At 48.5% G+C, this 21,437-nt stretch overlaps 1 long non-coding RNA gene and 1 other non-coding gene across 2 annotated transcripts; both read right to left on the bottom strand.

Moving 5' to 3' along the window:
* Positions 1-10,381: 10,381 nt before the first annotated feature.
* Positions 10,382-20,828, bottom strand: LOC116417166. Its single transcript, XR_004227464.1, has 4 exons — positions 20,725-20,828; positions 14,787-14,997; positions 14,697-14,704; positions 10,382-10,770 (listed from the first exon to the last, which is right to left on the bottom strand). It is a non-coding gene; the product is annotated as an uncharacterized LOC116417166 (long non-coding RNA).
* Positions 10,565-10,683, bottom strand: Mir993 (microRNA mir-993). The gene has a single exon (NR_039048.1). It is a non-coding gene; the product is annotated as a microRNA mir-993 (primary transcript).
* Positions 20,829-21,437: the final 609 nt, after the last annotated feature.

Here is a 21,437-nt window from a genome sequence, read left to right as displayed (position 1 = left end):
AAATGGAGAATATCGCCAGTGTGCGAGGAAAGAAAGAGAGAATGCGGTTGCAGAGCCGCAAAAACTGCGGAGAGAGGATTCGAGTTCAGTCGTTCAGTCTTTCAATTTTTCAGGTTCTCAAGCCCCGAGTGCGGATCTGGCAATGCGCTTTTTCCTTACTTGGAGGGGATTTATCGACGAGGCTTCTGCGAGATTATGATGGATTTTTAGTGTATTTGTGGCTACGGTCTGTATTTTTATCTGCATTGTCTCTTCGAAAGAATTATCGTTTAAATCCAATCGTTGCGGTTTCTCATTCGCATTTACATAATGCATTTTCGCCTCGTCGAAATCTCGCACACACACACCCACGTAAACTCACACACAGCTGCATCGCGTAGCTTTCGCGGGACCTTATTTTCTGCAGCAGCAGCGGCGCTTCATTATCGCCGACAACTTCTTTCAAGACAAATGACGCTGCGGCTCGTTGGTCAGTTCTCGCGCGATATATCCGGCCCGAAGATCTACATACGCGCGCGGTAGCGGCTATACTTACATCTCTTGCCATCCGAGGCAAACGGGTGGTCGTGTCCCGCTGTCGCCCTCGTTATATATATATATATATATATATATATATATATATATATATATTCCTTGCGTATGGTATTATAAGGCGGAGATGAAAAACTGTCACCGTGCAGTCGAATTCGACCACACAATCCGCGGACTCGGAGATAAGATCGCTCGGCGTGTGCAGGTAATTTGGGATCGTTATTATTATGCCACTGATTTTCTGCATGGTCCGCGCGATGGCTATCGGGCGGAAACTCGCGGTTGAGGAGTCACGCTTTTTAGTTGCAATTATCGCGTGAACGATAGTCGTGTTTGGTGAAAAAGAAACTGTCATCTCACCATTCAGCATCCCCTGAAAGTCAACCGAATCAAAAATTGAAATCCGCCCCCGCGTCCGTAATAGATACAAGACAGTAGAAGACGACGACGGAGAGTAGGCGCTAACTCGGCGCGAACGGGGCTTCCCCATTAGGTGTAATTGGGTGGGGGATTAACGAGTCGTGGCTCCATTTATCAGAGCCTGTAATTACGAAGCATCCCCCATCGTTCGCGCGAAACTACACTCTATACTCCCGTATATACGATGTAGTATCTATCCCTCGCTCTCTTGCACACCTCTGGCGTTTGGCGCCCAAGCGCTGACTGACGTCCCCCCGAGGGACGAGTTTCGCGTCGTCGTCGTCGCGCGCGCGCGCGCGAGCTTCACTATACCACGGCTGCTAAAGATAACGGGATGTTTCCTGTCGTCGACCCAGAGGAAATTGGACCTCTCTCGCCTGCCCTCTCCTCGAACCTCAAACAAATGGTTAATTCGTACGCGTTTCGTTACCGCCGCTGCAGTCGGTACGGAAATAGTGCAGCGAGAAATCATTAAAATTTCTAGCGAGCTGAGCCGCATATACACTCTGTACTAATGATACGAGATCGCGCGTCGACGCGCACATGACGTGGGCGGTCCGAAGATGTCGCACACATCATTAAGCGCCGCCGGGAGCTCGACGCGCAGCTATAGAGCTTTGTGTACTTATTTTCGGTGCCGCTCGAACTTGCGGAATCCGCAAGGGAGCAAGGATCGAGCTTTTTGCGGCATTGTAACGTTTTCGGCTAATTGACGAGGAGTTGCTGAAAATGCGCTTAATTGCGTTGCGTCGCGCAAGCTCGAGAGAGAGAGAGAGAGAGAGAGAGAGAGAGAGAGAGAGGGACGAGCGGTTGAAAGACAATTGCCGCTAATTTAACGAGGGAGATCTTAATCGGAACTGCTGGATCAAGAGCGGCTGCAGGAGTTGTTCTCGCGTTCCTCGTACGCGGCGATGGTAATATAATATTGGAGAAGATATAGACTGTGTGCGGGTATAATATAGAGAAATTGAATGTATAGAGTCGCTGCGGAATCCCATCGGTTTAATTCCATTGGGATTGCCTGCCAATCTCGCCTCCTTATAATTCATTAAAATTCTTTTTTGCCCCCTGGAAACGTGATGGATTCTACTTTCAATTTGGCCGAGACCCTGCTGCGACCGTCTCTCTCTCTCTTTCTCTCTCGAAGCTATAACATACCGCGTCTCTTTCTCTCCGCGCAGCTCCCCCCTCTGAATAGCAATGAGACTCGATTGCCGATGCGCGCAATTTCTATTGCGATCGATTATAACGGACGTATTCTTCTCATGTCTCTCATTGCCTTTTTCGATCTTTTTTGAAATCTCTCTTCTTCGAAAAAACTACCCAGTACCCAAAAAGATCGCGGACTCCATAGAGTAACCGCCATAAGACACACAACAGCGAAGAAAGCTCGCTGCCGCAGAAAGAACGAGCGAAGGAAAAGGCAATAGGACTCCGCGGACAGTTGGCCGGGAAAATAGAAGGCGAAACGAGCGCACCGCCGCGAGAAAAGAAGCAGCGGCAGAAGCGAGTTGATGAGAAGAGGGGCAGCAGCAGCAACGACGGCGGGAGGGTTTCCGAAACAGCTCGCCGCTATCTCGACTGATCCGATCAAGATTAATGAACGCCAGCGGTGTATATACGAACCTTTGCTCTTTCTCGCTCGCGCGAGCCGCCCAGTAGACTCTCTTTTTATTCTCAGACTGTATGTGTATAAGTGCGCGCGGCGCGAGTTGCACACGGCAGCTATAATACTCGAGACAGGTATACTGTGTGTGCACCTCGAGTCTAATACTCGCTTTAACTCACTGGGTTATAATATTATACAGAGTTGTTTTTTTTTCAGAGCTGGCAGACTCTCGCGGTGTAATTTACGCGGAGAAGCATATATTATTATACGTATCAGCCGCGAGAAATTACAAGCTCGTGTGTATACCCGCGGGTGAAGGCGCCGCGGTTTTCATTAGCTGCGGTAGCCGGTGAAAATGCGCGCGCTCCGCGTTTTGATTTATTGCTGCGCTATCTAGATTGATTTTCGAAATTTTTACTTTTGATGTACGAGTTTACACATATGCACCGTTATAAAAAAAAAGCAGAGTTCAGTGATCTCCATATGCCGCTGACCGATACAAGTAATTTGCAAACTCGATTTAGTTTATACAAATTTGCGATTACACGCGCCGTTGAACGTTAAAAAGCGCGATTTATTCAATAGTAGCCACGGCAGGAATATTATGACTGCTGATATTAAGCTCCGCGTCCACGCCTCGGCAATAATAAGATCCCTCTCTCTCTCTCTCTCTCTCTCTCTCTCGAGGCCGTCGGAATCGAGCATCAGCGTACCCTACTCGTGATTAATCCCATAATCCCGGCGTTGTCCACTCTAGTTGCGTGCCAGAGAGCCGCGTGTACGTGAGAGAACCTCACTTATGAGCTTCTTCAGCATCCGCTTCCCGAATAAGCCGGCCCTCGTGCGAGCGATGAAGTGACATTGATCCGTACATGATATTTTATTCCTGCGTATAAGACAATGAAAAATACTGTTCTCGCTATTAATAATTATTGAAAAAGTGCCTGTTTTCAGCCAGACCGGCAAAATGTAACGACGCGAGCGCGAGTTGAAGTGCAGGGAATCGCCATTTCAAGGTCTTTCTCTCCTTTTTCTCCTCGAGCAGGAGGCGTCGCTTTTTCAGAGCGGCTTTTTTGCGCCGCTATTTGTTCAATGCCTGTAAAGATCCTGCAGGCACGAGCCATGATTATCCACGCTTTGAGCGATTTAACAAAGCCTTGTGTCATCGCGTAATTCCTCTTCACTTTTTTCTCGCTATTATCATCAGAATTAACGATATAATTCAAGTTTTCTCGAAAAATTCACCCTCGTGACAGTAGATCAGACTTTTGCAAAAAAGATTCGTCGAGCAACAACATATGACAACGGAACAAAGGGAGAAAGCAGCGGGCATCAGCAGCCCGCACACAAGTTATACCCCATTGGAGCATCGAGAGACCCCTCTCTTTCTCTCTTTGTATCCCTTACGCTCTTGCTCTCTCTCCTTTCTACGCTGTAGGAGGCGCAGAGCCGAATTCGTTCCCAGAGCCCTGCCTTTCTCCACAATTCCTAGCAGCGAAGCCTCGCATGGCCGCCATGGCTGGGAGAACGAATTTTCCGAAAAAAAAGCAGAATTTCCTCGATTGAAAATTCCTCTCTCCCTCTCCTCGTTATCCTCAAAAACGAGGCTTGATAGATGCGCGCTTCGAAGCCAAAGTCGCTTAATTGAATTCACACTCAGTCAGTCAGTCGTTCTTAGCTGTGTATACGAACGCGAAGGAATCGCCGAGTCATTGGACGCTGATTTTCTTCGAATTCCCGCATCCGAGGCCCCCGCGCGTTGTCTGGGCTCCGTTGTTCTCTCTAAGCAGCGCTTAATTAATTTATTCAATGCTGGAAACGAGGAACGACGCCACCGCCGCCGCGAGAGACATTTAGGAGGAAATCATTGCGACGACGGTATCCGGCACGGCTAATGCGAGTTTGATGAAATCGTTCCTCGTGTAAACTGCTGAGATTAAGGTGATGATCATGTAGAATCGGAAAGTAAGCGGAATCGTTTATTTACTTTGAGGATAAAATACGAAAATATCTTCGTTCTCCTTTATACCGCAGACTCTGCAAAACAACTTTTTCGCTTCTCCTTCCCCGAAGCGCACATATATAGTATATCTATAGCCAAGTATGAAGGAGGAAGCGTATTTTCCATGATCAAGCGAAAAGTCCGTCTTTGTTCGCCGGCAAGGACGCGTTTATACCGACACACACACTGCAGAGAGCTCGTACACAGAAAAGCACTACCACCAGAGCGCGGTACTCGTGCGGGAGGGCAAAATCAATAACTCGAGCGAGAGAGAGAGAGAGAGAGAGAGAGAGAGAGAGAGAGAGTGGGTGAACCGGCGGCGGTCGCAGGGGGGCCAGAGAGACGAGCGCCGCGCAGAGCTTTTAATCCGAGCGCTCTCGTATAAGAAGACTATACGCGAATGTAGGGCGGGTCCGTGATGCTTGTCAGCGTCCCGCCGTCGCCAGGGACGTCCCGGTCCTCTATCGCTCGCTTCCCTTTTTTCCCCGGCTGATGCTTCTTCTTGCGCGATAGTCTCGAAGATGTCGCGGGTATTTATCGCGTCTGCGGGAAAATCGAGCAGAGGAAAATAATCATTTTTATTATGTATAGTTATAATTTGTGTGCAATACACTTGCATCGCGGGACGATGATAAAATAGAGTGATGCGTTTCTTGCGAAGCGATTTTCTTCGACTCATTGTCGAACTATTCGTTTGCCGCGCGGGAGATCGAATGGATAGACGGAGTTTCCGGTAGCTGTCGGCCGGCGATTTGTACACGTTGATGGGCCAATGTCTCAAGAATATCTGATGTATCGAGGAGACTTATAAACGCCGGGGCTTCTTGAGCGTTATGGAGAACGTTTTAATTGACTTTTTGACGCGCCTCGATTGAGTGGGCACATCATGGGCGGGTATTACACGCGTTTACGAGTCACGCAGATAGCTTATATACGTATTTGTTTCTTTATTATTATCCCATTGCCGGCATACGCTCCTCATTTTCGTACGTGAAAAATCTTCGCGTCGAAAAAATTCATCGACGTGCACAACTTATGTCACCTGGCAGCAGATTAATTATTCAAGCTCTAGCAAGAGAAACGCGACCTATCGCAACGTGACTCGGCATCGAACCGCATCATTACAAACGTTCGAGCCAACGCGTCAGATATCGATCATCGTAACCGCGAGCAGTGGCACATAAAGCTCTCTATCCGCACTTTTTTCATTTTTTCATTCAGCAAGCATCGCACGCACCTCGGGAACGAATTCCATAAGCTCTCGGCCACGAGAACAGCAACTAAAAATTCATTTGTTCGGCTCGACTCCTTCGCGCGTTTAATAATAATCCGCGGCGTTTACTGGCGCACAATAGCCGCTGCGCGAGCGCGAAGAAAGAGCAGCAAGATGAAAGCTTTCTCCGTTCGCCGGCGGCGAGATCGTCGACAGTTGTGCCGGCGGCGGCCGGGTTCTACTTACAGTCCGGGGGTTGCGTGAAATGGAGAGAGAGAGAGAGAGAGAGAGAGAGAGAGAGAGAGAGAGAGAGAGAGAGAGAGAGAGAGAGAGAGAGGAAGAGAGAAAGAAAGAGAGAGACAGGAGGATCGAAGTTGGGCGAGCGAGCGAGACACGCGGAAAAAGGGAGAAAAGAAAGTGCGTTAAAAAGGAGATGGAAAAGGGTGCTGCTATACGTATAGGAAAAGAAAGAGCGAGAGCGAGAGAGAGAGAGAATCGAAGCGAATAAGAGTAGAGAGTGGATCGTGGAACGAGAAGCGAGAGAGAGAGAGAGAGAGAGGGAGCTATATACGAGCGCTGCATGGCTCTCTCGGAGAAAATCATTAATCACCTTCATGTCACGGTGCTAGCACCGCACCGCCAGGGGTACCTTATACCGAGGGTATACAGACTGTGCATCTTCTCTCTCTCTCTCTCTCTCTTCCCCTCCCCTCTTACTCTCCCTCGCTCTGTTTCTTTATACAACTCGGCCGCGGAGATGCGCTCCCGTTCGCGCTGCTGCAGCGCGCGATATGCCACTGCAGTCGGATGCGCGAAGGCGAAAAAACGAGGAACGAGAGCCGCAGAGCCTGTCCCGATATCGCGCGCGTGCATGTGTACGACTGTGTGTATTATACCCCCCAAGAAGAGGATGATAATTCCACGCGAGAGCTGCTCCTATATATGATTCTCATGTTCAATAAGTATATGGCATTACAAACTTGGTAGTAGGCACAACAATGATACTCGATTTTTCAGCGCTGCAGCGTGACTGGAAAGTTTTCATTGACGCGGATATGCGCGCGCACACGAGCTTTGTTGTGTGGAATCGCGATTAGCTTATCTCGATTGCGTAGATGAATCGTTAGATCCTCCGGTGCATATTGTTTGCGTAATTACAGGATCGAACGGATAATCGCGTAATGAAAAAGCATTGTCCTTCAGTAGGTACGAAGAATATTCGCAGTAGCTGTGTAAGACGGTCGATGCGTCGGGGGCAGTAGCTCAACTCAACGGTCTCCCTTTGCCGCGCATACCTGAGCGAGGAGATTGCGCTGGCTACTGGAAATCATAAATAAGTCAGTCATTAGGTTTTAGCATACAGGTAGCTCATAAATTTTTATGACCACGTTGGCGTGCAGCGCTCTATGGGAGCTGCCTCCGGGGAAAGCTACAATGTGCGCGAGCGGCTTATCTCGGCGGAGTTATCGCCAAAGAAATTGCTCGTTGCTTGTTGTTACGAACAAAAGTAATTAATATTTTTATAATACAGTATCCTACCCAAAAATCGCTTATCCCTCTCGATCGCTCATCCTCGCGCATCTTTCGTCAAAGTCATCAACTAGCCTATACCTATTAATTAATTTCTCCTCTCGACTATCATCCACGCTCGCAGTAAGAGAAACGTAGAAACAGAGAGTCGAAGATTACACGCCGTCGCGTAATTTTTCCGCGCGAAACGAGAGAAACCCTACGCGGCAGCAACAAATCATCGACGGATAAATTACAGAGACGCGCAGCGGCGAGGATCATCCATACCGCGCTGGAGGTGCAGATATAGCGTGCGCGAAATCGTATATATAAAGAGAAGCGCGAGCCTAATTATCCCTCGAGCTGCGGAGATGGATATCAGCGGCTGTATACGTATGTACACCCGCAGCGAGAAGGTTGATAGGTCGTCAGTCAAACGCGAAAAGCTACTGCTGCGTTACATTGCGGCGAAAGAAACGCCGGAGTGTAATTAGCTTTTCGGGATGGATTATACGCGTTTTCATCGGTGTGCAAGAGGAAAGTGAATCCGATCGTGTGTGTAACCGACGAATGATTTATTTTTGCTCGGACAAGTGGTTTCTGTTATTCCGCTTTTGGATTGTGGATGGGAGAGGGGACTGATTGACACGCGTGTGCGCTCGTTCGAGGTGTGTGCTATTTGAATAGTTCATTTATTATTACACGAGAGTTGCGTCTCGCCGCGGTTTGTTGTCTATGTAAACAGCTCGTTGGGCTTAAATGGAAAAACTGATTAATTGCGAGAATCTATTTTGCATCACGAGCGAAACGTATACTCGCCGCTGTGTGTTTGATATTCCTCGGTATAATTTATTGTCGTAGCCTATTTGGGAAATCTACGATGCAACGCGTTGTATTTATTTATTTTAAGAAAATATAAGGTATGCGTTGGAAATCAACAATAATACATCCGGCGAAGATTCACTCATCCTTGCACGAAAATAAGAAGTACTTATATACTACTTATGACGTCTCGACGTCAAAACGCAGACGCGAAAAGCGAACGACAGGTGGATGTTTCCGGCGCGTAAGATATTGTTCTCCCGATAAAATTAATAGCAGAACTGAGCCGAGCGATACAACATTAATCCTGCCGTGGCATTAGTGCGGTATAAGCGTGCACGGCACATCGGGCAGGAAAACGCAAGAGAGAGAGAGAGAGAGAGAGAGAGAGAGAGAGAGAGAGAGAGAGAGAGAGAGAGAGAGAATGTAACCGACGGAACGAAGGAAACGAAACGAGAAGCGGATTCCGTGCGTTATGCGGAGAAGTTTGCGCAACCCTCGTGAGAAGAGCTCTAGCCGAGGAGCAGGATATTACCTAGAAAATGGTGGACAGAGCGGAAGACCCTCGGAGATGGGCGGACTCGCGAGTCTGTGTGCTGCAGTAGTGTAGCGGGGATTGGAAATGCTCCAGAATCCAGATGTACGCTTCCGGACATGTGTATGTGATATGCGACCTTGTCGCGTTGCGCTAATTGCATAGTTGCGCGCTGGCCAGCTGTAAACATTCCGGCTGTCGGTATCGCAAAAAGAGGATTTGCTAAAATATTTCTCACCCGAATCTCTTTAAATATAGAGATCCTCGTGGTTTATTTTCGAACTAACTCTTCTCACGGAGCTGTGGGGTTTATTTTTATACAAGTTTTATGAGGATTGGAATCGTAGAAGGCTTATAACGCTCGGGTGTATTATGGCATTGTGAGAGGCGGAAAAAAATGATGGTCAGACTTCCTTAATCATCAGCTTGATATTTTACGCGAGAACCCATGAATAAAAATACGCGTTTAAAAAGCTATTTCGTTACATCGCGATAATTACTCGATTATCCACTTCTACATCGACGGAGGGTACATTACTGGCAAACAGTCGTATCATGACACGTAATCAGCCGCCGCGAAAAGTAAGGTAAGCTAATATAAGTAAGCGTCAAGGGCGATATTACGAGGAAGCCGGTAGTACCAGGAGAACGATAAGGAGACAAGACCATGACAGCTGATGGGGACAGAACTGCGGGGACGACGATCAATATCTGGCGCCATCTTTCGCGACTCCTGATCAAATATTTTACTTGCTCGTTACACACATTCATTTTGCGCCGAGTAAACGTGTTGAAATTTTCATTAGATTTGCTCGTTACAGCGATGTGCTTGTGCGATATTTTTTATTGTTGAAAATGTGACTGTAAGTATCCTGAAATGTACAAAATTTATTCAGTTTTGCATGAATGCATGAATAAAAGAATAGAATTAGACAGAATTGATGCATGTAATAGAATTTTAAAGGGTTTTAAGTTAAAATTTAGTGCGCATTAGTGGTATAATGATTTCAAAATTGGCGCTAAATATTTCGGCCATGCGTCATGCGCAGTAGTCGACTCGATCGGTAATTCTCCTATCACCTCGAAGACATTTCTTGACCTCATACTGAAGCCATCTATTGAAAACCTAACTTACTAAAACTTGTTTTCTCACTATGTAACAAATCACATAAAAAATCAATGGTAAAATACTTTTGTTCGGATGTTATAGTTTTTACTATATTTATCAATGCTTCCAGTAAATAAATCTCATGCTAAAGAAGTGGACAAGTGACGAGATAAAGCAGAGTTCTTCAGTTCAACGATTTTCTTCCTGCATTACTGTTCGAGCTTCTCACTTTCGAGTAAAACCCGGCAGAGGCGCTAGCAACTGGAGGCGAAATGTTTGCTATATTGATCTTTAAACACTTCCGAACTTTGCCTCAAAGTTTAGAATTTATTGCGTCTGCTCCCTAGATAGCAATATAGCGAAAAGTTTTGTATTGCGAATTAACGCGAGGACAGAAAAGTACGAAACATTGCTCGAACTTTGGAACTTTTAATGAATTCGTTAATATTTTCTAATTTGCATTTTAAATTCAGACTGTTTTTGCGTGTTAATAAGCGTTTTGATCAGATATTCTTTTGACGATTAAAAGTATAGTAAATAACTTTGAGCATATCATTTGGAAACGTTCTAAATTTGTGGGACAAACTTACAGGATTCGGATCAGGATTATTTTATAAATAAATTATATAGAATAAATGTATATTTTCGTTCTTTATTCTCTCCAACATAGAATACACAGGACATTTACATCGTTTTATTCTCCAAGCACAACAGCTACATCATCAATTACAGTCGCAGACGTATCTCGGCGATAAGCCGAACTCATTAAGGGGGCGACGGGAGGGATCAGCATCTGCGATAAAGAGTCGCGTGGCATGTCATCCGTAAGATACCTGTAGAGACGAGCTTCTGATATCTACAATTCTACAAAAGCCCGGATCTACAGGGTAGATCACGAATGTGCCTATCTTTCGCAAACACCGTCGTCTCTCGCACCCCTCGCACCATCAGCATCAGCGACGCCTCCGTTGTCGCTGTGTCGTTCTCGTGGCCGTTATCAGCATCAGCGCCACCATGCAACCTGAAATTTGCAACAGTTAGAATTCCCATCAATAACGATATCGCCTTGGCTCTGTACACGCGGAAAAATAGTACAAGAGTCGTCGAGCAAATGTTTGCGTATATGGTTGGGACAACTTGCGTGTAAACAGCGTAACAGCTTAATTTTATATTTACAGTACACAATCTCATTCATCATTCAACAATTTCATATCTCAACTCGATCACACTCGCGAATATCCACCTTGACTTTCGCCGATCTCTTGGACCTATGAAAAAGCCCACCACAGCCGAAGCGACACTTGGCGTCAGCGTCGAGTATGTACATAAAAGGCTGGATAATACGGAGCCGGAGTCGATCCGCGCGTATATACAGTAATAACGTCTATAACAATGCCAGTGTAGCCGGGCACACGTGTCCAGGGGGGGAGAGAACGTGACAACGACGACGAGGTCGATGAAAGCCAGGACGTGACCTGGCATGAACATCCGCGCGATGCTCCTCGAAGGAAGTCACGAATCGTGACCTTCCCTACCTGATCCGACTGCGTATTCCGGATTTAGCGGCTAGTTCCGATTCGCAGCTGCCTTTTTTTCGTTAGAGGGCCAGGGAGACCAGAATCATCCTCTATATATGACACAAACAGCGAAGCCCGAACTTTAAAACTCGACGCGCGCGAGCTTCGTACGCGCAACAAGCGAAAGGAGCGAGCGGGTAATATAAGTGTGTCATCGCGCGCGTTGAAGATGGCGTCCATATCATACATATTCATATAAAATACATAAACGCGTCCATAAAGAGAGAGCCGATCGCGCTCGGAAATTCCCGAGCGCAAGCGTCACTCGACAAGTGCGTATAAGTAAGCGCGACGCGGAGGAGACAGAGAGAAGAAAAGTATGAAAAACTGATACAACACACCAGTCAGGATGTCAGCAGAGTCGAGTCGTCGAGGACAAAGACACGTTGGTAAACTAGACGTTCTTAGCTGAGGGGTCCAAGTTGAAAACTCGCGACAAGCAAGGCAGAACGTAATATCGGCAGCAGTCACTTCTTGTCCTTCGGAAAAGGACGGCCATCGGCGCCGACACGTCGCTGGCGGCGAGAGACGCGCGAGAGAAGAGACGGAATCCCGGAGAGTCGCTCTCGGCAAGTCGCGGGGCGGCGGCGGCGGCGGCGGCGTCTCGTTTCTGCGCGCGCGTCTGCCCGGGATAGAAGAGCGAGTGCGAGAGAGAGAGAGAGGTCTGCGTGTTGGGGGTCGGTTCCTCCGGATTCTGCGACGATTGGACCATCGCCGCCACCACCACTGTACGCAGCTGCACGTGGGGGATGACTCGAGAGACTCAGGGACGTAGTTGCGTGTGTGCGCGAGAGAGGGTTTTTTCGAGGTGCTGATGGCTGGTGGTTCGAGGGCAACTGTTGAGCTTGCGGAAAGTTTGGTATATAGTTTTTGGGATTCTTTTTGGGGATTTAACATGTACGCGGCGCGGAGGCTGTGGGGGTGGAAATTTTCGCGAAAACGAGCTGTTGTTTGTTATGCATAAGTGTTATTTTAGTTTGACAGAATCGTATTACTTTTCGAAAATTGTCTGACCAAACGCGGCATATTATCACTGGTAAATCGCTTATCAACGTCGAACAAAGAAAAAGGCGAGTCTCGAAATCCGGGCACCATCTGCTCCTACCTCCGATCCTGCAACCTCGTCCTCGTTCGGCCGAGCTCGTGCCGTTCCGCTCACCTCTCTCTCTCTCTCTCTCTCTCTCTCTCTCTCTCTCTCTCTCTCTCTCTCTCTCTCTCTCTCTCTCTCTCTCTCTCTCTCTCTACTGTCAACCCCCTTCGACTACATCTCCTCGAACTGGCTACACACTCACACGCGCGAATCTACCCTTGTACACCTCTCTCTCGCGTCTCATCATCTTTTCGCCTTTACTTACACAAATACACACGGAGATAGCGAGTCCAGAACAGGGAAAATCGGGCAGCTCGAGAAATTCAGCCGCGCGCGGCTACACTATACACTCGCTTAGCGAAACTCCCCCTCTACTTTCGTTACTTGCACAGTTTGCCGGCTTATTGATCGGAGTCTGCGGCGGCGGCGGCGGCGGAGTATACACGCGGAGGCTGTGCCACTGGAGCACACCAGAGACTACGACGACGAAGAGGGGATGGATGGCTCTGCGATCGACCGACGCGCGTATCGTCTGGGTGTATATACGTGTATATATGTATGCATGTATGAAGGCGAAAGGCCAATCTCTCGCAGAAAAAAAAAAGAATTGAAAAGGAGAATGGCGTGAGTAATGGCAGCGAAATAATTTCGATCGGACACTCGCCGCGCGCAAGCGAGCGAGCGAGCGATGACAACGCCGATTTTATGGGAGAGTTTACGCGACGGCGACGGCGGATCGGACGAGTGTTTATTTATGGCTGTAATGAGATTTAGTGGCTGGCGTCGATGAGCGTTAACGGCCGCGTTGACGCGATTGTACGAGCTGGGGATTATGCCCTGTCTCTCGCGATCGGACTATGGCGGACGGCGAAATTGATTTTCTTCGTAGTATACCTCGCGTCCTTTTTTTTATGCAACAACAACCTCGTGATTTATTCGACGACGGATGAAGCGATGCACGTGGCAAAGACGAAGAAAAATCCGCGCTCGCGCCGGAGATGAAAAAGCCGCCGCGCGCGGAAGATGACAAAGGAAAATAATACGAGGATAAGGAGTGAAAATGATAAACGAGAAAAACAGAATGCCTCTCTCTTCCAGCAGCGATAAATCCAAGCTCTCTCTCTCTCTCACTCTCTCTCTCTCTCTCTCGCACTTGACTCGTCATAACGTCATCCCTCTTTCCTCTCTCCTCTCGCGGCCGCTTCCGCAGCTCCAATACGTCTTCCTTAGATATGCGATGACGAGTTCCGATATCCCGCCACCGCCCGCGACGTAATTTTTATTCCGCGCACCTTATCAGCCGCGGCGAGCAATAAAAGCCGCGAAGCCATATTTTCGTTTTATTTCTCTTCTCTCTAGTTCGCGATTGGTGGAAGAACGTCGATAACGAAGAGTTGTGTCGCGTATACCACGAGTGTCCTCCTTTTTTTCGGCTTCGCGGGCTCGTTACTCGGAATTTTTATTACCCCACTGGGTACGAGTCCTTATCTCCGGGAACCGCGCGCGTGATTCATATACAATCGCGCGAGTGCGCGAGGGAATGCATGTAACGGAGAGTGAGTCGTGCCAAGTGTACTGCTGGAGGAGAAAGATATCGATGCCGCGCTGTACAGTGCCAAGTGAAAATTGCCGGCTGAATTCAGTTCGTCGTGTTTGTACTATATTGTACAAGTGCGTAAAACGTTATTATAAGACACGCGGAATATGGATCGCGACAGAGCGAACGGCCACACGAGCGATAAACTTTACGCTTCATCGAGGCCAACTAGAGAGAGAAGTATTAAAGCGCACGCAGGCAGAGGAATATAAACCTTATTAGCACTGAAATTTGAACCGGCTGCCGAAACGCTCGCCTGCGACTTTTTACGATTTAAAGCGGATCTGCTCCGAACAAAAGTTGCACAAACCGTCTGCGTTCCCAGACGTCGTTTATGACCTCGCGAAGCTCGTGTACGCCTGTACATGCACACAGCGTGAGAGAGAGAGAGAGAGAGAGAGAGAGAGAGAGAGAGAGAGAGAGAGAGAGCTTGGTTAAAGCCGCGAGTGCCCATTTATTGATTATAACGCCGGAAGCCACTCGCGCAGCGTCCGCTACTGCGCGCCGCGAATTTTCATTCGCGGGGCGGGAAACGCGCACACCGCCACCCGATATGCTTTACGATAATTAAATGAACTCTCCCGAACCGAATGTTTTGAATCCCGATAAATGCCCTGATTTATGCCGCTCGACTCGCGCTCCGAGCTGTATAATTAAATCTCGCGGTTTCGGAAGAGACTCACCGGTTTATCTGAAAGTTCAAAAAGAGTGTAACGGTTACTATAACTTTGTTAAAAAAAAAAAAAATAATAACTCAAAATCGAAATCCATACCTGACGATGCGCTGAACTCGTGCACGAGACGACGGCTACTGCGACTGGAAGGAAGGAAAGGCGAGCTGCGACTGAGCCGAGGCGTATACGTAGAGTGTGCCGATCGTACGTGGAATGCGCGCTCGGCAGAGGAAGCGATGAGCGTCCATCCGGGCGTCGTGATCGGCATAGCGATCGATTTCCTTCGCGCTGTGCCAACCGCTATATACTCCTACGGAATAACATATTTTTATTTTCTCCGCGGCTGCGTCGTATAAAACAGTAATTTCTCTCTAAACTATATACGATAATTTTCTAATTAAAGCGTAGCTATACACCCGACAAATTTAATCAGGCGAAACAATTAAGGGACCATAGCCGCGGCGAGTATCAAGACTCGATGCAAAACACAGGCCGCAGTAGGATCCAGGTAATAAAGGCCGGAGAGCTAATGTTATTGAGATGAGCGCGCATCGGCCACGCAGAGAGAGAGAGAGAGAGAGAGGCGGAGCAGATTTTCCAACAAGGGTTTGCGATTCCGCCCTCGCTCGGAATTTAGCTGTCCTCTTCTCTCTCTCTCTCTCTCTCCAGCTTTTCGCGCAGCTAAATTGAATCGTGCCGGTCGCCCGCGCGACAACCTCTAGCGCGATTATGCTAACGGCGAGCTAATAAAATCCCGAACGGACTGAGGCGGTTGCATTTCTAGCGGCTCTTTTTTTCCGCCTCCTTATACGCGTGCGTAAGCTTAGGCAAGTATGAGTTTGGCTTCAATCGTCTCTAGCGGAGAGTACAGTACCGCTGCGGTGCGCAGGGTAATGAATATTAATTAAACGATAATGAAAATGGCGCTGTTTTCTTCTCTATACCTATATGCGCCTCTGCGGCTGTTAACTCGGATGGGAGAAATTTCGTTCGTCGATCCGCGTTACTTTAATTCTCCGGAAGCTTATTTCGCATCGACATCCCGGCGTGTGCAGTGGTATAAGGTAAACTATTAGGGCGCGTGTATTTCACCGCCTAATTCCACTTATCTATGCAAAGATTTTTCTCCGGGCCGCAATTCCCAGCGGAGTTTATCCGAGTACGAGGACAACAGCAACGACCGCATCGATGTCGCGCATAATATATCTAAAAGCCGAGCGCTCGCAGCCATTTGCGAGCTTTTTCGCTTTGGAAAAAGCTGTGCGTATATAGCATGGTACTGAAAAAGATATACTACGACACCTATAGCAGCCGCGCCTTCATCACTTATTCACCGAAGAAGCTCTCAGGCTCGTTATTCGTTAAAAGCTCGCCGCGGCGAGAAGAAAGCCCGGCTTTTAGGGAATATTCGAAGCGAAAAGAAAAAAAAATGCGCCGACGGGATAATTATCGCAAGTATTATTATAATTCATTCGTTCGGAAGGGCCGCAACAGCAACAGCAGCGCTGCCGCCGCGGCATTAGCACGTAAATTAATGTTCGCCGGTGCTGGATTTGCATAATACGCGTTGATTATTATCCACTTATCATGCGCGGGCTATAGTGCATATTCATCGCTTGCAAATTGAAGCTCATGCCCGCGCGCTTGTGGGTTTTTCAGATTCAAAATTCGAAATCCTTCGGGCGCGACAAGAACGATCGTCGGCGGCGGCACTTATTCCGGATTCAGAAAATTCAGCGGCACTTTAGCCTGTGTACACAGAGAACTTTAGTCGCGCATACGCTGGCTTGTACATACGCGGGTAACTCCTCTCTCGCCAAGAGCAATTCTCGCGACGGCTGTCAGGTCGCATTAATGCAGTCATAAATCACGCGCGCGCCGAGCGCGGAGAGAAGAAAGGAGAGCCCGGGGATTCGCTGAGCGAAGTGCCACAGCAGAGAGAGAGAGAGAGAGAGTCTAGCTGAACCGAAAAGAGAGAGAGAGAGAGAGAGAGAAGATACTATGGCTGACTGACGTCTCGTAGACGCGGTTCCTTGTCGACGTCGGGAAAAGCGTCGCCCCGCAAGTGCAGCTCGAATGGCCGAGAGAAAGATCGACGCGAACCTCCGTCCTCTTATTTTTTTCGAGTAGATTGGAGCGATTCCTATAGTTATTCACGATACCTCGAGATTTCAATTCCGTTGGAACAAGTGTCGTCGAAAGCACAGCGGTGCCGATAACCCCATAACTATACATACCTTCAGCAGCGTCGAGTCTCAGAAGAGAAAACGCGAAAGACGCTCTCTCTCTCTCTCGGATCGAGCGACGTCGCGCGCGGCGAGCTATAGAGCAAAAAAAGTATAGCCGGGCGAGAGGAGCAGAACATTTCCCGGACGTTGACGTAGCTCCCGCGGGGAATTTTCGCGAAAACGGGGGGTCCGACCAACCCTCTATGCTCCACCAGTCGTCGTCGTCTTCTCTCTGTTTCTTTTTCTTTCTCTCTCTCTCTCTCTCTCTCTCTCTCTCTCTCTCTCTCTCTCTCTCTCTCTCTCTCTCTCTCTCTCTCTCTCTCTCCGCACGTCGCATATCTGACGCTCGATGGCGCGCGTCTTACGCTCGAATCCTATACGTCTGCCTCCTTTCGATATACCTATACACACAGCTGGACGCGCGGGCGCTTTTTTCCTTCCCAGGCGCAGTTCGTCCCTCGAGCTCTTTTTATCCCTTCATCAGATACGAAACGGTCAGCGTAAGAAGCGAACTTTCGCCCGCGCGTGTGTGTAGAGAGTGGGAAAGGACGTGGAAAGCTCGAGCTGCCGTGTAAAGGGGATGGGACGGAATGAGAGGGCATTTTTCTCACCGCCGAAGAAAGAACGCTGCGCCGCGGATGGAAAATGCTTGTTTCTATAATTTTTCGCTCCGGCTTCTGCGCGCGTGATTGTCGTGCTCTTATACGTGCCCAAGTGTAAGAGGATCGTCGCTCTCTCTCTCTGCTTTTCGAAATTTATATAGGATTTTCTTTTTGTATGATACAAGATTCATCGCCGAAGATAAGCCGATGTTTATTCGCGCGGATTCGTTTTTTTTTTATTGCACATAATAATATCAGCGAAGCTTTTGAAACGCGCGATAAGCCGAAGGTATATGGAGATAGGTACTCCGAGTCGAGAGAGAGAGAGAGAGAGAGAGAGAGAGAGAGAGAGGAAAATCTAATCATAAGTTCCGATCGAGAGGATAGAAGAGCAGATAAAGCCGCACAGCCGAAAATCAATTTGGCATATTTCACCATAGAAAGTGCCTTATTACACATACCCTCGGCTCTCGTCTCACCGAGCTCATCTTTTCTCGAGCGGCACTTTTTCTTCAATATTTATCAACACAAATCCCGGACTATAACCGCCGAGAGGACCTCCTTCGCATGAGAGAAAAAAACAAAGAGCAGGAAATTTACATACGCTCCTCGCACCGCTTTAAAAAACGCAATTTCCCGCGCTTAAACGAATGTGCGACCGCCTCCCAGGAAGCATAAACGCGCGTGTCATAAACGAATATAATCCCTCTCGCGAAGAATGCGGTCATCGCTGCGAATTTTCCACTTGCGGACATTGTGTCTGCAGCAAGAGAGACATATACACACACAGTATATACGTTGTGCAACAGGAAGTCGTCGTCGCTAAAGAGAGAGAGAGAGAGAGAGCCTGTGTATCCGACTATGGACAGCAGACGTGCGCGCGGTGCTAATAGCCGAGGCACGCGCGAGCGAGCGCTCATACGTCTCCGGAGTTGATTCACGCTTGCCAAGTGGAAGAGGCGCCTATATAGCTCGAGGAAGCGCTGAGCGCGGCGAATTTCACCGTGTGTGCTCGCAATTCCGGAGTGGCTAATCGCACAGGTGGAAGCTAGCGGCCCAGATTTCCGGATGCTTTGAAATTTCTCGCTTCTGATTGTAATCAATAAAAAAAGTCGATGAAATTTTTATAATTCACGTAGACGTCGAAAAATCCAGCCTCGGCTGATGCTCACCGACGGCGTTTCAGGCTGATATTCAGAAAAAGCTACCCGCCGCCTTTTAATTAAAGAGGAACAGCCGCAGGCAAGACAGAGACATCCCACAGGCGGCCAGACGAGTAGAGGCGGCCCTCTCTCTCTCTCCCGCGGAATATGGATAAAAGGTGGAGGGGAAGTTCGCCGGGGTGTACATATAGGAGGGGTTATACACGAATTGAAGACTACGGGGGGTGGCGCTGAAAAGAGGGGCAGCAGCGCAGCGCGCGCGGCAGAGGGTAGTTTTGCGCTCTACCCCCTCGTCGTTTATACATACGGTATACCTATATACCGTACTGTATATATATATATATATATATACAGTATCTACGAAGGGTGATGCCTGCCAGCGAGTTGCGATTCCATCTGGCTTGCCTGCCTGTCTGTCATTCTGATACTGGGCTATGGCAGAATATGTCTGTCGGAGCTGCCGCGGCAGCGCGCGCGCACACACACACACAGAGCGACGGGAGCTGAGCGCGACGATCAATACGTTGCAATCTATACAAAATGGCTGTGTGTGAGTGCGCGGTTCTCTATTTTGACCGCTTGTCTCTCGAGCGAGCGAGCTCTATGTATACGTGTATACAAGAATAGACGTAGGTGTTTATTAGGTACTGAAAAGCTCGAGAGGAGGGATATATTCCGGCGACGCGGACGCGACGCGCGGTTTATGGGTCTTAAAGGGAAGCTGCGAGAGGATTTTTTGAGCGCAGTTGTGCGGAGGCTAAATTTGTGTTATTTAAATTTTGAGTTGAACTTTGCTATAGAATCGATCAGGTGTATCGCGTCGAGAGGAGTAAATAAATTCGGTTGAAAAATTCCGAATAAGCTGTTAAAAATTCATGAAAATATGAGCGAAATGGCGTTTCACACTCAGTTATATGAGGGAGGCATTTTTTTTACAATTTCAAATTTAATGACTGGAATAACCGGTATATTCGTCACATGCTTTCGAACGAGAGCTGAAACAGAACAAAGCGTTATAGTTATTAAAAAAAAAAAATAGAAACTCGTGTTAATAACTTTCGAAATTCGATAAATATTGCTTATTCGCATCCGAAGAATATTCGGAGCGCAGAGGAGATGGTTTGCATGGCGCCACCTCTCATGCCGGCGATATACTACGCTGATCCTTGAGGATTCTAACAGATGGCACCATGTATACCTCCGCCATAAAACTTTTGTGGCCCGCACACGCGCTATTGTTTACAGCACGGATACACCCATCGAATATTTCGAACAAATCAGATGCAGAGAAATATGCATCGCGTCGTAAAAAGGTCACACAGCTCGGTATAAACGCATCGATCCTTTCCTTCCAGCAGCTATATATTTTCCATCGATCACACGTAAAACAACCGTCAGAAACCAAACCATCCTTGAATCACACCAGCGCAACGATAAACTTCCGCAATCCAGCCGAAATCTCGGAGAAATCCGCAGCCGTACGAGTCCCAGACGCAACTAAAACGGCGCGCAGTTTTCCCTCCAACCGGCAATAAAGGGGGATGATCATTTTGAATCCGTGTGCGCACCGAAATTTATGATCCCGCCTTGCGTTCGCCCCTTCGGACACTTATACACAGCCCTTCCCTTTACCGGGCCAGTAGGTGGAAGCAACAGTATATACACACACACACACACACACACACATAGCGAATAAACGGCCGGCCATTAATTTCGCGTTTTGCTCGCGCTCGAGAAGCCCTAGCGCGCTTGCGCGTCGATTTTCCGGCGCCGGATCCGCGAACTTTCCCGCGCGGCTCGCGCTCGCGTGATAAACATCGCGCGATTCCCGCCGGTAAGCGGGCCCGATTTATCGCGAATTTATGCGCGCGGGAGTGAGTTACGCGCGCCTGCGGAATGCAGCCATTGATTGCCGTAAGCGGCGTTTTATTAGACCGCGCCGAGGATTTATACAATCTGGTATATGCGAGATTTTGAAAGCTTCGAAATATAGCTACAAACTAACAACACTGATAGTCGAGACAGAACTACGCGCACGACTTACACAGAGCAGCAGCGATTCCCTTCTCCGCATCTGTCCTCTCCTTCTCCAAGTTCATTACGAGGGCGAGGGGTCCGCGACGTATGCTCCAGGTGGATGATGTTGGCTGCTCGACGGACTGGGATACTATGGTGAGCTCCGGCCGCTCCCCGATCCAGCCAGAAAGACACAGCGTAGAGAGAGAGAGAGAGAGAGAGAGAGAGAGAGAGAGAGAGAATGAGGGGATGCTGTGTAGCCGCTGCTGCTGCTGCTGCTGCATCGCACGCGGGGAAATGATTTATGAGCCCGGGCTCCAGGTATAGGGCGCCCCATTCACCTCTCCTCTACTGTTCTCGCCCTCTCTCTCTCTCTCTCTCTCTCTCTTTCTCTCTTTCTCTGGCTGCTGGTCTGGCCCCGTTGTTGTCCGACGACGTGCCAGTTACCTTATGCCCGCGGGAGTATCGAAAGTTTATACCGGCGCTGCTGGCCCGGTTAGTCGAGTTCCGAGATCGACCTGCCGAGGATCGCGATGCTGCTACCAGCACTCAGCGACGAGGAGGACGACACCGGAGGAGGCGATGGGAGGCTGCGACCGCCGTGAGAAAAAGGATGAGGCTTGAGGATAACGTTTTTCTGACGAAGGTAAATTATCGCTGCGTGTGTGTATTGAATTACCAACAAGCACTGCAATAACGCTTGTCGAGTTTTTTACGCCTCATAACGCGCGCGCGATAATG

This window comes from Nasonia vitripennis, chromosome 4, assembly GCF_009193385.2.
Source record: "Nasonia vitripennis strain AsymCx chromosome 4, Nvit_psr_1.1, whole genome shotgun sequence".
In the NCBI taxonomy this organism is placed as follows: Eukaryota; Metazoa; Arthropoda; class Insecta; order Hymenoptera; family Pteromalidae; genus Nasonia; species Nasonia vitripennis.
The sequence above is the reverse complement of the archived record's forward strand: the minus strand, read 5'-3'. Positions and strand labels throughout refer to the sequence as shown.